Raw genomic sequence first — 15,292 nt, 5'->3', positions numbered from 1 at the left:
ACTTCCCCCCACTCAGATACAGGGGTGTGTGTGTGTGTGTGTGTGTGCGTGCGTGTACGCACATGCGCATGCATAGAGATAACTTTGGGAGGAGGAAAATCTGGCATCCGTGGTAAAAAGTAAGAAAGACCACATTTGAAAAAAGCATGACAAACCCATGGTTTGGGATGATCACAGCTGTCAACCATCCAGAATATCCGAGGCTAGTCCACAGCGTGACTCAGACATACGGGAAGCTAGACCTCGTGCATTAGGAAGCCAGGGGGATACTCACCAGACAAAACAGCACAGGCTTTGGGGGCAGCCCCTGCGGGGGGTGGATGGTGGTTTTCTCCTTTAACTTGCCCAGTGACGCTCCCATTACCATGCTCCTTGAGCTCCAGGTTAACCAGCTGCAAAAAGGACAATTATGGTGTGTGTCTCACAGGGGGTGATAAAGAATAAATAAAGCCACCTACAGAAATGCCATTAATAAAGGCCAAATACTTTTTGATTGCCCCCCCATTTATCCCGCCCTCAATATATAGCCCCAAGCTTTACCCCAAAGACTGAAAATAAATCAGAACTGAAAACAGAAAAACCAGAAAAAAACCAGAGAAACAAAATTAAAGCATGTTTTGGTCTGTATTTTACAGATTCCTGAGAGGAGACAATTTCTCCTGAAAACATATTTTTGTGCAACAACATATAAACATCACAGCTGAAGATTGAGGGCATTTTTCTGGCATTCTACTACAGAGGTTTTTTTTATACAATTTTTAAAGCTTACACTCAATTTACAGTTACTATAAAATATTGGCTCTATTCCCCATGCTGTACAATACATCTTTGAGGCCTGTCTTACACCCAATTGTTTGTACTTCCCATCCCCCCACCCCTATATTCCTCCCCCTCCCCCCCACTGCTAGCCTCTAGTTTGTTCTCTGTATCTGTGAGGCTGCTTCTTTTTTGTTCTATTCACTATCTTTTTAAGAATAGTATGTTTGTATGACTCAGATCTGTAGAGAGATGAGCTCTGCTCTGTCCTGGGTGTCCATAAATGGAGTCAGACTCTTCCCAGGCAGTGGTAAGTTCAGCCATAGGCAGACAGTCAGCGAAGACGCAGCAGATCCCAAGCCTGGCTGCTCAGAATGGCTCTCCCCTCCCTTTCCTACGTATACCTCCTGCAGCATCCTCCCGGGCCATACCAGGTGAAAGGCCCCAGTGCAGGACAAGCAAATATAAACCTCTGCCTTCCAGGAAGCCCACAAACCTCCTTCCCTGGGGTTGGTTCCAGTCAAAGGTTGAGCTTGGCTGCAGTGGGCAGGAAGCCCAAAACGTAACCCAAAACTCAGCAACGACTTTCTTTTATGGCTCTGGGAGATCAATGAATCACTCTGCCTTGGTTTCCCATCTCTATCATGAGAATAATAGCCTCATCTCCTCTGTAAGTGTGTTCGGAGGACTAAGAATTTGTGAAACGTGACTGCTTTGTACCCTCTAATGAGTGGAACACAGAGGGATTGCTAAATATGACTAAGGCACGATTATGGCTGAACTTCCGGCCTGACCATTCAGTAAACCATATTCCATATTGCCATATATATATATACTGAGAGAGAAAGAGAGAGAGAGAGAGAGAATAACCCTCTCTCTCATTCTCTCCTTCCTGTTCTTGGTGTGTGCAGTTTATTTCCCCCTCTGCTTCTAGAAACAGCACTCCTTTTCATTGGGCACCTGCACTCTCCCCACCATAACCACAGCATCCCATCTCGTCTCCTTCGTATTTGAGAGCCCCAGGCAAAGACCCAGGCCTCAGGTCTGGCTAGTTAGAAGACTCCATCTTCATTAGCCCTGGTTTCCCTGAAAGCAGAGTGCCTCATGCAGCAGTTTATTTGGGAAGAAGGTCCAGGGAGCAAGAGTGAGGGAAGGAGGAAAAGTCGCCACAAAGATGTGTTACTGGCCACCAAGGCAGCTGCCTGGAAAGAGATGTTGCTAGGTTCTTGGAGAAACCCATACAGGGCATCTCAGAACCAGCCACCTGAGGGATGAGGGCAGGAGCATTTCTCCAGTGGTCCCTGTCCTGGCCCTTATTTACAGGTTGATCCTGTGAGAGTGCTGGGAGAGGCCCTGCAGGCATCCCTCACCAGGGTTTAGGGGAACCACGGTGGGAGCTGGAAGCAACCCAAGCTGAGATGGGACACTTGAGACCCAAAGAATCCTGATCGACGGAGTGTGGACGCAGCGCCTGAACAGCCCTGCAGAGCAGGGAGCATCATGGCAGGGGGGATCACCCTGCTGGACAGGACCACCTTGCAACTCACAACAGTCAAGCAGGAGCCCCTTGAACTTGTAGTGTATTTGGAGACCAAGAGCTTAAGCCTCTGATGATTGTGGTGAATTTTCTACGAACATATTTAGACAACCAGGAAATCGCAACAAAATCTTATTTTAGTAGATACATAACTTATAACAGATATCATCTATCTATCTATATCTATATTTACCTATCTCTATCATCTATATTTACCTCTATCTCTATCTATATCTATTTTATCTCTATATCTATCATCTATATTTACCTCTATCTCTATCTCTATCTATTTTATCTCTATATCTATCTATCATCTATATTTACCTCTATCTCTATCTATTTTATCTCTATATCTATCATCGATATTTATCTCTATCTATATCTATTTTATCTCTATATCTATCTATCATCTATATTTATCTCTATCTCTATCTCTATTTTATCTCTATATCTATCTATCATCTATATTTACCTCTATCTATATCTATATCTATTTTATCTCTATATCTATCATCTGTATTTATCTCTATCTATATATATTTTATCTCTATATCTATCTATCATCTATATTTATCTCTATCTCTATCTCTATCTATTTTATCTCTATATCTATCTATCATCTATATTTACCTCTATCTATATCTATATCTATTTTATCTCTATATCTATCATCTATATTTATCTCTATCTATATCTATTTTATCTCTATATCTATCTATCATCTATATTTATCTCTATCTCTATCTCTATCTATTTTATCTCTATATCTATCATCTATATTTATCTCTATCTATATCTATTTTATCTCTATATCTATCTATCATCTATATTTATCTCTATCTCTATCTCTATCTATTTTATCTCTATATCTATCTGTCATCTATATTTACCTCTATCTCTATCTATATCTATTTTATCTCTATATCTATTATCTATATTTACCTCTGTCTCTCTCTATCTCCATCTCTCTATCTCTCTGTCATCTATATTTACCTCTATCTCTCTCTATTTTATCTCTCTATATCTCTCTGTCATCTATATTTACCTCTGTCTCTCTCTATCTCCCTCTCTCTATCTGTCATCTATATTTACCTCTATCTCTATCTCTATTTTATCTCTCTATCTCTCTGTCATCTATATTTACCTCTATCTCTATCTCTATTTTATCTCTCTATCTCTCTGTCATCTATATTTACCTCTATCTCTATCTATTTTATCTCTCTATCTCTCTGTCATCTATATTTACCTCTCTCTCTCTCTATTTTATCTCTCTATACCTCTCTGTCATCTATATTTACCTCTGTCTCTCTCTATCTCCCTCTCTCTATCTGTCATCTACCCTACAGAGGGAGCTGTCAGGATGGAGCTTAGTGATCTGACTTCACCCTCAGGGTCTCATCTGCTTCTACAGCCTCAACTGTCACCTCTAAGCATGCGATGTTCGCCTCCACATCTTTGGTGCAAACCCCTGTCCTGAAGGTCCCTCCTGCATTTGCGGTGGCATTCTGGATGCTCCTGCAGGCCCTTTCAGCTCTCCACGTCTAAAACAAATCTCCTCCACAACCACACAAAGCCTCCTCTTCCTCCCAACCTCCCTGCCACCTTCCAGACCTCCCCCGCCTGGCCTCCAGAGGAGCTGTCCCCCGCTTCCCTGGCTCCTGAGCCAATCAGCAGCAGAAGTGACCTCTGTCTGTCTGCTCTGTTGCCTTCCTGCTGCCTGCAACACAGTCCAGGCCTCGCTTCCTTTGCGGGAGAGGCTCCAACAGCCGCCCCTGCACCCTCCACCCCCGGGCTCCCCTGTCTTAGTCCTGCCGGCACACGGCACCCCCAGCCACTCGGCTTCCATTGCTCTCACTGTCCACTAAATGCAGATTTCCCGTCCTGCGACGTAGAGTCCTCTCTAATTCATGTAGCCAAACAGCAACCCCTGCCGGTTCCACCAAAGCACCGCTTTAAGAAATCCTTCCTAAATAGACATTTCTCCAAAGAAGATGTACAGACGGCCAACAAACACATGAAAGAATGCTCAACATCATTAATCATTAGAGAAATGCAAATCAAAACTACAATGAGATACCATCTCACACCAGTCAGAATGGCCATCATCAAAAAATCTACAAACAATAAATGCTGGAGAGGGTGTGGAGAAAAGGGAACACTCTTGCACTGCTGGTGGGAATGTGAATTGGTACAGCCACTATGGAGAACAGTACGGAGGTTCCTTAAAAAACTAAAAATAGAACTACCATATGACCCAGCAATCCCACTACTGGGCATATACCCTGAAAAAACCATAATTCAAAAAGAGACATGTACCAAAATGTTCATCGCAGCTCTATTTACAATAGCCCAGAGATGGAAACAACCTAAGTGTCCATCATCAGATGAATGGATAAAGAAGATGTGGCACATATATACAATGGAATATTACTCAGCCATAAAAAGAAACGAAATTGAGCTATTTGTAATGAGGTGGATGGACCTAGAGTCTGTCATACAGAGTGAAGTAAGTAAGAAAGAGAAAGACAAATACCATATGCTAACACATATATATGGAATTTAAGGGAAAAAATGTCATGAAGAACCTAGGGGTAACACAGGAATAAAAACACAGACTTCCTCGAGAATGGACTTGAGGATATGGGGAGGGGGAAGGGTAAGCTGTGACAAAGTGAGAGAGAGGCATGGACATATATACACTACCAAACGTAAGGTAGATAGCTAGTGGGAAGCAGCCGCATAGCACAGGGAGATCAACTCAGTGCTTTGTGACCGCCTGGAGGAGTGGGATAGGGAGGGTGGGAGGGAGGGAGATGCAAGAGGGAAGGGATATGGGAACGGATGTATATGTATAACTGATTCACTTTGTTATAAAGCAGAAACTAATAAAAAAAGAAAAAGAAATCCTTCCCAGGTTGCTTCATCAGTAACACTGATAGAAATGGCTGGCCCAGCAGGAATGGAGCTGTATTTCTTCCCTGGTATTTGCTTTCCTGTCTTCTCCTTCCTTCCTTTCCCCTCTCAACACACACAGAAAACAATTACACCTTTAAATACAAAAGGACACTTCTCTGAAATAGTCAGCAAAAATCAGGGATGTGCAGATGTCACACAAAGAGCAAGGGGGGGAAGAAGCATAGGGAAAACATAGAAATCCCAAATTTTAACCAGTCGTCATCATGACCTCTTACAGCCTTCACTAAGAGAGGCATTTGTGACCCAAATCCTTCCAGAAGGATGAATCAAGGCTAGAATCAGAGATTTCCTGGAGGCTGCCCAAAGGCAAGTAGGAGCCTCTTTCGAGGCCTGGAGACAGAAGTCTATATGCCTGAAAATCATGAGAATCCTTTTTCCTTGACACCAAGGAGTTAAATAGGAAAATGTACATGCAAACAGCTATGAGGGGAAGGAGGAAGGGAAGAGAATGTGGCCCATTTCCTCACTAGGGCAGAAAGAAAATATGTTTACATAGAACAATGAGAAGATGGTGTCATGATGAGATACTGCGTAGCGTGTCAGCTGGTGAGCTATTCATACACAGCCTGGCCTGGAGCTTGGCCGACCACGGAGACACTTCCTGACTCCTTGCAATGACCCCTGTAGGAAACTGCTGAAAACATTGTGTGTATGTGTGCATGTTTGTGTGTGTATGTGTGCATGTGTGTACGCGCCTGTGTGTGAGCATGTATGTGAGTGCTTGAGTGTACATGTTTGTGTGGTTTGCACATCTGCATGTGTAATTGTGAGTGTATGTGAGTGTATTATATGTGAGTCGTGTGTGTTTTTGCACGTGTGCATGTGTGGTTTGTTGCATGTGTGTGCATGTGTTTTTGCACATGTGCATGTGTGATTTGTCTGCATGTGTGTGTGAGTGCATAGTGTGCACATGAGTGTCTCAGTAGAAGCCAGCACAGGCTGCTTTGAGGAGCATCCACTCCCATTCCACCCAGAGCTGCCCAAGGCCAGTCTGATTGGTGGGGAGAGTGAAAGAGAAAAGAGCAGACAGACGAAACATTGTTCCTCTCCGTTCATCTTCACTGTACTCCTAAACGCAGGAGCCTTTGGGGTTGAAGACAATAACCCGGTATGTTATTAACCTGTATTCAGTGGACACGGACCTGTGACCCTCCCTGTGGGACCCTCAGAGAAGCACGCACCTTCCCCCTCCCCCTCCCCCAGCAGAGAAATAGACCCTTCCCGGCCCCCCCCACTTCTGCGTGCACCCAAGCTCCTCCCTCCTCTCTTCACCACGGTAGCCCCCGCCCTCCACTTCCTTAAATCAAAAATTGACAAATAACCCAAGGAAATGAGTAGCCTCCCAACGAGCTGAAGTTTTGCTCTGTGCTGTTTGGATAATACCATCCTAACAGAATACCTGGAAGTTACAGAACAGACTCATTAAACACAGCTACCAGTTCACAAGCCCTTGAAATGTCTTGGGAGTCTCAACGAAGACTGTTCCAGGGACAGAGTGCCGGGTGGTGCCTAGGTCCGGCTTAGGAATTAGATTTCGTTTCAGAGACCACTCGCTACACTGTACTGAGACTGTTTCAGCGGCTGAATCAGGCCGCCCTGGGGAAAAAAAAGAATTTTTTTGTGAATTTGTGCCACCTGCCTTGAGCATGGGAAAGGGAGTGGCACCGGCTTGCTAGCCTCAATGGGCTACGTTCTCAGGCTTTGTCTTATCTGATCCACACAGCTCCTTGTACAATAAGTACCACCCTCATTTCATAAACAAGGCATCAGAGGGTTTCACACTCAGGAGGGAGGGACCCTTGTGTCCGGGAGATGTGGTTTGGCATTAGGACTCCCCATAGGCCTGGCTGAAACCTTCTCAGACCTGCACCAGTGCCTTTCTCCTTCCACTGGGGCTACACCTGCATCTCAATCTAGGGTTCTCCCAGCCTCTGTCACAGGAAGCTGGGGCCCCTCGGGAGCTCCCCACCTCTTCTCTCTGCTCCTAGGTGATAAAGGCTGTCAAGTCCAACATAACGTGTTGGGGATGTGCTGTGCTGATGAAGAAGGAAAGAAACGACACACCAAAGCTGCTGCAGGAATTAGCCGTGTTTATTGTCAGGAGGTAGGTGAGCCCTCCTGGGACTGGATGTTTAGCAGACTCGATCAAGGAGGCCAGAATGTCAGACTGGAGAAATCAGGAATCATAGATTCAAGGGCAATTTCTCCAGAGTCAGGATTTAACATCCTTGCAGGGACCCCAGTGGGTGGACGAATTCTCTGCTGGAGAAACTGATGGGCAGTGCTGGGTGAAGCAGAAAAGCCCAAGCCTCCCTGGCAGGTGGCCAAGGAAGGGTGACGCAGCAGCAGGCATGCTGGGATGGGAATGAATATTCATTAGGTGAAGCAGAAGACCCACCAGAGGACGCTGCCCCGCAGGAAGCCCAGAAGACGCAGCTTCCCCCAGGAGGGGGACGTGCTGGTGAGGGGGACCCAGCATCTCAAGATGTTCAGGATGGCTCTGCTCTGCAGATCGTAGGAGGGCTGGCCACAGAGCTGGGCTCACGAAGAACCACGGCTAGGATGAGGGAGAGCCCCGAAGCTCTAGCAGGAGCCTGCATTTGACCACCAGAAGCTACAGGGCTGCTACCACACTCCTGACTGGCGAGGTCACAGAGGCAGCCAGAGAGGCATGACCACCAGGGAGTCACAGACACGGTTAACAGAGCATGGTGTTCCCAAGGGAAAAAATAAACAGGCAGCCAAGAAGGGTGCTACTCAGTATCTGCAAAAACAGAGGCAAGAAGAGAGGACCAGGAGATGGTGGGACTGCCCCCAATAAAATATTACGACTTCTTACTTAGTTTCTCGATTCAAGCCAGTTTTCAGACTTGGAACCCGTTGACCAGAGAGGGAGAACCCTGCAACACCACTGCAAGCTGTACTGTGAGGATAGCTGCATTAGTTTCCTAAAGTACCCCAAGTAGGTGGCTGACAAGAGAAATTTATTCTCTTACAGTTCTGGAGGCCAGAAGTCTGAAATCAAGGTGTCAGGAGGGTCATACTCCCTCTGAAACCTGGAGGTGATCCCCCCTTGCTGCTAGCTAGCTTCTAGTGGTTTTCCAGCAATCTCTGGCATCCCTTGGCTGACAGATGCATCACCCCAATCCTCCCTCTTCACATGGATTTCTCCTTATGTCTTCACACCGTCTCTCCTCTGTGCACGTCTGTCCCTGTGTTCAAATTGTCCCTTTTTATAATGACTCCAGTTACACTGGATTAGGGTCCACCCTAATGAACTGAACTCATCCTCATGTGGTTAAATCTGCAAAAATCCTATTTCTAAATAAGGTCCCATTCACAGGCATGGGGGTTAGGACTTTAACTTACCTTCTTTTGGGGGGAAAAAAACTCAACTCTAACAAGAGTATCACTGAAAAGTTCATTTCCTAGGTGAGTAATCACTGGGAAAAGGTGAAAACTCAGACAATGTAAGAACTATTGGGTCTGAATTGACATTGACCCCTGGAGACCCAAAGCATCATCATGACCCCCTTGTTAGAGTGGGGACCTACGGGGCCGGGCAATACATGGAGTACAAGTTACTGTCCAGCTCACAGTGGTCCTGTGGTTCCACTGACATGCCTATGGCCATTTCCTTACTAAGTGCACAATTGTATTGGCTATACTTGGTGGTTGAATTAGCTTCAACATTGGGACTCTGATCCTTGGGATAGTCCTATCATAGTGGAGAACAACAAATAGAAACCTCTGAAAATATCCCCTACCTGTCAGGGTAGCAAATCAAAAACAATATTGCATTCTGAGGGGGGTGGCCGAAATTTGTACCACCATTAAAGACCTCTGGGGTGCACAGTGGTTGTAACCATCCTATCTGCATTTAATTTACCAATCTGGTCCCTGCAGAAACTGAATAGATCTGAGGGAATGACTAAAACCTACAACAAATTAAACAAATAGCTTTGCTCACGGGTGCTGTGTTGGATTTAGTCCATGGCAAACAATCACTGACCTGGCAGATGCTTTCTTTTCAATTCTAATCAAGAAAGAGAATTAGAAACTGTTTGCGTTTATGTGGGATGGAAAACAATATTCAATTAGCTCTTTGCCTCATGGCTATATGAACTCTCCTGCCTTCCTCATAAAATGGTCTGAAGATATGTGGACCACCTGAACATCCTATAGAACATAATGACATCATGGAGATTGGACAGACGAAATAATAGGTTCACTGGAGACCTTAGTAAAATACATGCACCAGAGAGGATGGCAGATAAACCCTGTGAAGATTCAGGGGCTTACACTTCAATGAAGTCTTTAGGAGTCCAGTGGCTAGAGAATTCCTGAATGCCCCCTCCAAGGTAAAATACAAATTTCTGCATCTTGCCTCCCCTACCACAAAGAAAGCGGCACCATGCCTGTTGTGCCTCATTTGATTCTGAAGGCAGAACATTCTACACCTAGAAGTATTGCTCCAGCCCATACACTGGGTGGCATGGAAGGATATTAACTGTGAGTGGCACCTGCAGGAGGTCCAAACTGCAGTGCAAGCACACCCACCACTGGAGCCATACGATCTGGTGGCCCATGAGGTTGGAGGTGTCAGTGGTGGGATAAGATGACAAGTTAATCACCAAAGGGGATGCTGCCTATAAGCTTAAATTATGCTTCATGGCCCATCTCTGGGAACCCTGCCTCCCGGGTCATGAGCATTAAGCTAACATACCTTTGTTTAGCTCACAGGAAACATCCTGCCCAGGCCCACCTGTGAAGGACTGCTGGGAGGGAGAAATGAACACCTCCCCTCTAGAGGCTGATGGGAGCCAGGAAATGCTTGGCTTTGCTCCGTCCCCTTTTAATATAAAAGCCTGCGTTCTAACTCAGGCAAGATGGATCTTTGGGACATGAGTCCACCATCTTCTTGGTCTTCTGGCTTCTGAACAAAATCACCATTCCTGGCCCCAACAACTCGTCTCTCAATTTATTGGCCTGTCATGCAGCAAGCAGTATGGGCTTGGACTCGGTAACAATCATAGTTAAAACTAAAAATAGAACTACCATAGGACCCAGCAATCCCACTACTAGGCATATACCCTGAGAAAACCATAATTCAAAGGGACACATATACCCCAATGTTCATTGCAGCACAATTTACAGTAGCCAGGTCATGGAAGCAACCTAAATGTTCAACAACAGACGAATGGATAAAGAAGATGTGGTACATATATACAATGGAATATTACTCAGCCATAAAAAGAAACGAAATTGGGTCATTTGTAGAGATGTGGATGGACCTGGAGATTGTCATACAGAGTGAAGTAAGCCAGAAAGAGGAAAACAAATACCGTATGTTAATGCATATATGGGGAACCTAGAAAAATGGTACAGATGAAACCATTTGCAGGGCAGAAATAGAGACGTAGACATAGAGAACAGACACGTGGACACAGCGCGGGGGGAAGAGGATGGTGGGATGAATTGGGAGATTAGGATTGACATATATACACTACCATTCGTAAAATAGATAGCTAGTGGGAACCTCCTATAAAGCACAGGAAGCTCAGCTCCGTGCTCTGTGATGACCTAGATGGGTGGGATGGCAGTGGCAGGGTGGTGGGAGGGAGGTCCAGGAGGGAGGGGATATAGGTGTACATACAGTTGATTCACTTCATTGTACAGCAGAAACTAATAACACAACGTTGTAAAGCAACTATACTCCAATAAAACTTCTTTCTTAAAAGTACTGCCTAGAGGGGCTTCCCTGGTGGCACAGTGGATGAGAGTCTGCCTGCCAATGCAGGGGACACGGGTTCGTGCCCCGGTCCGGGAAGATCCCACATGCCGCGGAGTGGCTGGGCCTGTGAGCCATGGCCGCTGAGCCTGCGCATCCGGAGCCTGTGCTCTGCAACGGGAGGGGCCACAACAGTGAGAGGCCCGCGTACTGCAAAAAAAAAAAAAAAAAAGTACTGCCTAGAAATGGAGATCTTTCAGGAAGAGATAGAAAGGCACCGGGTTCTCCCAGGCTTTTCTTTAGTTCCTGATCAGAGTCAGCTGCCAGCCTCCAGTGACATGGGATTTCCAGCCCATGTGTCACCCTTGGTCCTGCAAGTCCCACGGGATTCTCATCATCAGGCAAAATGTGCAGAGTCCTGAGCTGCAGGGATGTGTGAGGAAACGGAGGACTGATGAGAGCCTATTTTTACTTTAAGAATTGCCTCTCATTCCATTCACATGAGACACTTAGAGCAGAAAAATCGTAGAGACATACAGGGCAGGGGTTGCCAGGGGCAGGGGGCGGGGGGGTGGGATTGTCTGATGGGGACAGAGGTTCAGCTGAGGAAGATGAAAAGAGTTCTGGAGATGATGGTGGTGATGGTGGCACAACCGTGAATGTATTTGATACCACTGAGCTGTACCCATAAAAATAGTTCCGATGGTAAATTTTATGTTATGTGTATTTGACCACAATGGAAAATTTTGAAAGAAAAAAAAAGGGATGAAGCATGTACTGATACATACTCTGCCGTGGATGAACCTTGAAAACATGATGCTAAAGGGGAAAAAAAAAAAAGTAGCAAAGGTCACATACTGTCTGATTCCATTTATAGGAAACTTCCAGAACAGATAAATCCACAGGGACAGAAAGCAGATTGGTGTTTGCCAGGGCTGGGGAGGGGGATGGGGGGAAACTGCTTCTGGGGTGATGAAAACATTTTGGAACTAGATAGGGGTGGTGTTTGCACGACATTGTGAATGCGCTAAATGCCACTGAATTGTTACTTTAAAATGGTTAAGTTTATGTTATATGAGTTTCACCTCAATAAATCATTTTTTAACTCCAACAAAAATCACCCATCTGGCTGGTGGGTGTGAGTGGGAGTGACAATGCTCAGTGCTGCGTGCCACCCTTCTGCAGGAGGCACTTGGCCCGGATGCTCCCTGGCTCCCGAGGGTCTTCTCCGGGGGTCTCCTCCGGGGACCACCACCAGTCTGTGCACAGAAGCCCCCTCTCAGGCCTCAGGAGCCTTCCATCCCCGGAAGCATGTGGCAGTGATTTTTCCCCTTTTCTGTGGGTTCTCTGTGGTTATCCATACGAGACAGGCCCTGTGTGTTTGCAGGGAGTCACCAGGGGCAGAGGCTCGGATCAGAGCAGCTGGGCAGGGAAACGAAACCCTGGGCGCTGCTGGGTCCACAGGGGGCAGGCGGCCTCCACTCTCTGAGCACGACCTCCCCTGCCCGGCTCAACCAGGGGCTTGCAAAGACCTGGCCAAGCACCATGCAGGCGCCCCGTGGGACCAGACAGGGACAGGGGAGAGGGCCGGGGTGGGGGAAGATGAGACCCTGCATGACAGAGGGAGGCTGGGTCTGCACTGGGGGCTGGAGGGAGAAGCCAAGTTACTGAAGGATGTAGGGAGCAGAAGAACAGCCCGACTCGACAAACAAAACAACACAGTGCTTTGGTGACGGAGACGCTGAAGGTGCAGGAGAGGGTGTGATGAAGGGCCACGTGCCAGAGCAGGTGGGCAGTGAGGGCACCCTGATGGGGGAGAGACGGTAAGGGGGGGCGTGTGGAGGTCGTTCGCGGGTGGAGGGTGGGAGCTTCCGGGGGCGCAGAGCACATGGCCTCGGTCTGCTAACTGGGAAAGGGGGCCGTGCAGAATCCGGCCGAGGAGACGGTGGGGCAGGACTGGGCCGGAGGCAGACAATTCCCCAGCGGCCAAGGGGTCCAGGACAGGGCGTCCTGTGTGAACAAAGGTGCTTCCCAAGATGCTTCCTGAGGAGAATCCCCAGGAGGGATGTCAAAATGCAGATGCCCAAACTGCTCCCCAGAACTGGGATGAGACCAAAACCCAGCATTGTTAGGATAGCTGGAGTACACGCTTCACACCAGGCAAGTTCGAAGAAAGAGTGTTAAAAAGTGCTGAGCACGGAGCGCCCGGGACAGGCTGGATAACGTGAAACTGCGGGGAAGCCTTTAGCGTCCTTTCACCTCGTATAAAACACCGCTGCCCAAAAGCCCGTGAGGAGGAAACTGACGATTGGGGTAAGCCCTGTGAGGGGCTTCTACCCAGGAGGGTGGGGTCCACCCAGGAGGGTGGGGTCTACCCAGGAGGGTGGGGTTTACCCAGGAGGGTGGGGTTTACACAGGAGGGTGGGGTCTACCCAGGACGGTGGGGTCTACTCAGGAGGGTGGGGTTTACCCTGGAGGGTGGGGTTTACCCAGGAGGGTGTGGTGGGAAGGCATGGGGGGTGACTGTGAGCACAGTTGCAACACTTGACCTTGGACCCACACTTAGCAGAGAATGAGAGTGAAGGCAGGAGAGAGCTGAAAGACGGTGAGAGAGGAAAAGTGGAGGGGAAAGGTCAAGATTGGAAGTGAGTGGGCTTCCCTGGTGGCGCAGTGGTTGGGAGTCTGCCTGCCGATGCAGGGGACACAGGTTCATGCCCCGGTCCGGGAGGAGCCCACATGCCGCGGAGCGGCTGGGCCCGTGAGCCATGGCCGCTGAGCCTGTGTGTCCCGAGCCTATGCTCCAAAGCAAGAGAGGCCACAGCAGTGAGAGGCCCGCGTACCGCAAAAAAAAAAAAAAAGATTGGAAGTGAGTGAGGGTGAGGAAAACGGGAGCGTCTGAGCAGGAGGTGGGGTTTCAGGGTCAGACGGGGGAGCGGGAGTCCAGGCAGCACTGCTTGGGGCCAAGAGCCGTGTTCCCAGGTCACCCATCAGTCCCAGGACATCTTCCTGAGGCAGCCACTTTACACAGATATTTGGGGAGGAAGTTATTTTTATATTGTAACAAACACTTTCCATTAACTCACATGAAATAGTAAGCTTTTTTTAAAAAGACTTCAAAGGCCTTTCTCCTGGCTGCTTCAGGCTCCACACCCGGGGTCTGTGCCCTTCTGTGGTTTGGTGCTGTGGAAGCACTGCTGAGGAATCTACACAATAAAGACAGACATCGGAGTCTGGATCTCTGGGTAGGGACGGGTGGCCAGGCTTAATAACTGGAATTTCATGAAATTGCCAATAATTGACCATTTCTATATGAATGGTTCCTTCATGCGATTCAACCCAAATCATAGAATCCCTTCTGAGTTCTCTGTCTCACCACTGCCTCCACCATGTGGCCTCAGGGGGCACTGCTCCTCCTCCAAAGGGCAAAGTCCACTTCCTGGGCCTCCCGAAGCATCACCAAGTCAGGGTTGGAACAAAGAAGACGACTTAAAAAGGAGGTAACCATAGAGATGCAGGAATCTGGACAGGGCAGCTCCTTGTCTCCTAACATGTGGTCCCCAGACCTGCGGCATCACCTGGAAGCTTTCAGAGTCTCTGGCCCCCAACCAGACCTACAGAATCAGAATCAGCATTTTAACAAGCTTCCCAGGTGACCTGAATGCACACTGATATCTGAGAAGCACGGGTCTAGCTGGCAGATTCTGCTTCCTGGGCATCTACCGCCTAACCTTAGCAACCTGGGCCCTGCCCATTTTGCACCCACCCTCAAAAGTGTTCTCTTAGACCCTCCTCTCCCCAGAATCTATAGAAAGCCTGGCCCTCCCAGGAATACAGCTTCACCTCTTCTCTTGGGAGTGTATTAGCTATCAATTGCTGTGTAACAAATGACCCCCAAACTTAGTTTAAAACAGCAAACATTTATTATCTCACAGTTTCTGTGGGCCAGGAATCTGGACATGGCTTAGCTGGGTAACTCTGACCCAGGGTCTCCCACAGGCTGCACAGAGCCAGCAGTCACCACTGGGCTCCACTGGGGGGCATTTCATTTTCAAGCTCACTTGTGCTGGGGCGTCAGTGGGTCCCCACTGGCGGTTGGCTGGAAACATTCATTCCCTGCCACCTGATTCTCTCCATAGGATGAATCACAACATATCAGCTTGCTTCCTTCAGAGCAAGGGCTTTGGACGGGAAGAGGGAGGGGGCAGAGAAAGACAGGGCAGGCAAGCAGAGGTCACAGACTTTTGTCACCAAATCTTGGAAGTGACATTCCATCACTTGTGTCCTATGCTATT

General features: G+C 47.7%; 1 long non-coding RNA gene across 1 annotated transcript in view; it reads right to left on the bottom strand.

The window, feature by feature from the left end:
* Positions 1 to 234: 234 nt before the first annotated feature.
* Positions 235 to 15,292, bottom strand: part of LOC308623899 — a 150,091-nt gene continuing 135,033 nt past the window's right edge. Inside the window, exon 4 of the long non-coding RNA XR_014016900.1 lies at positions 235 to 392. This is a non-coding gene — a long non-coding RNA (uncharacterized lncRNA). The remainder of the gene's footprint in view (positions 393 to 15,292) is intronic.

This window comes from Mesoplodon bidens, assembly GCF_964165515.1.
Source record: "Mesoplodon bidens genome assembly, chromosome: 10".
Classification (NCBI taxonomy): domain Eukaryota; kingdom Metazoa; phylum Chordata; class Mammalia; order Artiodactyla; family Ziphiidae; genus Mesoplodon; species Mesoplodon bidens.
This window is presented reverse-complemented; position numbering and strand designations above follow the sequence as displayed.